The following is a 2,724-nucleotide window of genomic DNA, read 5'->3' as shown; positions in this document are numbered from 1 at the left end:
ATTTTGCTTAGCGTGATTATCTCGAGGTCCATCCATGTTGTTGCAAATGGCAGTATTTCATCTCTCCTTATGGCTGAGTAATATTCCATTACATATATGTACCACGGCTTCTTTAGCCAATTATCTGTCGAAGGACACTCCGGTTGCTTCCATGTCCTGGCCACCGTGAATAATGAACATCGGTGTGCAAATATCTTTTTGGATATGAGTTTTCAAGTCTTTGGAGTAAATACCAGTGGAGGGATTGCTGGATCGTATGGTAGATCAAGTCTTAGTTTTTTGAGGAGCCTCCATACTGTTTTCCATAGTGGCTGTACCAATTTGCAGTCCCACCAGCAGTGTATAAGGGTTCCTTTTTCTCTGCATCCTCTCCAACATTTATTATTACTTATCCTGTTGATGATAGCTATTCTAACAGGTGTGAGATGGTATCTCATTGTGGTTTTGATTTGCATTTCCCTAATAGCTAGCGATGTTGAGCATCTTTCCAAATATTTGTTGGCCATTTGTATGTCTTCTAGGGAGAAGTGTCTGTTAAGGTGCTCTGTCCATTTTTTTGATTGGATCATTGGTGTTTTTGTTATTGAGTTGTATGAGTTCTTTGTATATTTTGAGTATTAGGCCTTTATCGGTGGCGTTGCTTGCAAATATATTTTCCCATTCGGATGGTTGTCTCTTTACCTTGCTGATGGTTTCTTTTGCTGTGCAGAAGCTTTTTAGTTTGATGACGTCCCATTCATTTATTTTTGCTTTTTCTTCCCTTGCCTTTGAGGTCAAAGTCATAAAATCCTCTTTAAGTCCAAGGTCCTTGAGTTTAGTTCCTATGTTTTCTTCTATGCATTTTATTGTTTCAGGTGGAAAGTATCTTTAAAGAGGTAGGGCACTCTGATATTTGTCCTTTCCTTCTTGCTGGCTGGAATGAGGATTTGATGGCTGAAGCTTAAGCAGTCATTTTGAATCTCGAGGAAGAAGTCCAGTGTACAGAATGACAGAGAAACAAGATAGAAGGGGTCTGGGTTTTTGACATCAAGAGGTACCTTAGCAATCAATCCCAGGTTGCCTGCATATTTCTATTAAATGGAAGAGAAGTAAATGTTTACGTTATTTAAGCATTATTATCTGGAAATTCTTTAATATGTATATCTTAGAATGTAAAATCTGCGAGTTACCAGGGTAAATTCTCTTTCATCTTACTGCTATGAATCTGGCTTAGAAGTGCATGCTTTAGAATTTGCACTTGGTGATGCGGCTTCTGTGAAAACGAACAAACAAACAAACAAACAAACAACTCTCCATTTTCTGGATGCCCTTATTAAACAGCTTGTCAGAGCTACCCTAGAACAGGACAGGGTGGGTGTTCGGGGCCCTGAGGAAGTCACCGCCTGGTCTGTGTTCTTCCTGTGGGATGAGGACGGAACAGCTGTGTCCTGGGCTGAAGCCCCACCTTCCTGGGGCTCTGCCCAGGTGGAGCTGGAGACGGCGGCCTCCGCCCCGCCAGACATGGAATGTCACCTTGTGTAAAGTGGCCCAGCACGGAACACACACCGCCTAGTGGAAAGTCCTCCTCTGGGCTGGCACCGGAAACCTGTTGACTTTCAGTGACCTTCCAATGCGGGCTGGCCGGCGCGGCTCCCAGCTCCTCCAAGTTCATTTCCATCCCCTCTGCCAACACAGCTTCCGCTAGCCTCTCCCCGACGCGTAACCGCCCGCAGGTCCAGGTCACTATCCCAGTTTGCCTCTCGGGCCCTGAGAGAACCCAGGGAAAGTCATCTTCTGGGTTCAACTTACTCTTGGGCTCAGCAGCCACGCGACCCTCTTGTCTACTTCACTGCTCTGCCCGCCTCCTTATTCTTTTTCATCTTCAAAGGAGAGGCAGGCGAATGAGGCCGCCCACGGCTCACTCCACAAGGGATGTTAAGAGGCTCTAAGAACAGCAGATGCTGCGATTAAACTCAGTACCCACTTTCGACCACACTGCGCCATTTCAGAAGCATTTCTTCTTGCTCACCTTCTCCCTTTTGCTGTCTCCCATCCACCGTCCACCTGCCCCTGTCACGTGGAGAAATGTTTAGACAAACGTCGGTCTGGGCTGGAATTTGGGATCTGAGGCTCATCTACTTCATCTTTGAATTCTTTCTTAACCTGCCCACCCAACCCCAGAAAAATAGGTCCAGTGAGAGAAAAACGTGGCTTTGTTCTTTCTCTGAAGCACTGTGCTTGTTTCAAAGGAAATAAAAGGCGACCTCCCTAATGAAAATCAGAAAGATTCATGCAAAACAAGAATTTCACGCCATCAATATTCGGCTTTGGATGTCATCCTTGTCACTTGGAGATTTCAATGGTCCGTTTGAACTGAAGCCGGCGTACATTTTTAGAAACATTTAAAGCTTTGTTTTGTTTTATTTTTTTTTCCTCTCTCAGTGGGCTTAAACTTCTTAAGCAATAATGAGTCCAACTTGGGCAGCCAGTGTTTACGAAGTTCAAATGAGCATTCTCTCTACAGTAGCTCTAAATAAAACCCTCTTGATCTTTTGAAGCCATTGAAGGGGACTTAAAGGGACATTTTCATCGTGAAATTACTTGAAAGGGGAAGCAAATTCCCCAGTGAGTAATTGTCTGACATTGCTCTTTTTTATCTCAGGCATGTGTATTTGCATGTAGCCAGCTAATACAGCAGCCACTAGCTACACGTGGCTCTTTACATTTAAAGGAAATAAAATTTTA

The sequence above is a fragment of the Pteropus alecto genome, unplaced genomic scaffold (genome assembly GCF_000325575.1).
Source record: "Pteropus alecto unplaced genomic scaffold, ASM32557v1 scaffold213, whole genome shotgun sequence".
NCBI classification, from domain to species: Eukaryota; Metazoa; Chordata; class Mammalia; order Chiroptera; family Pteropodidae; genus Pteropus; species Pteropus alecto.
Note: the sequence above shows the minus strand (reverse complement) of the source record.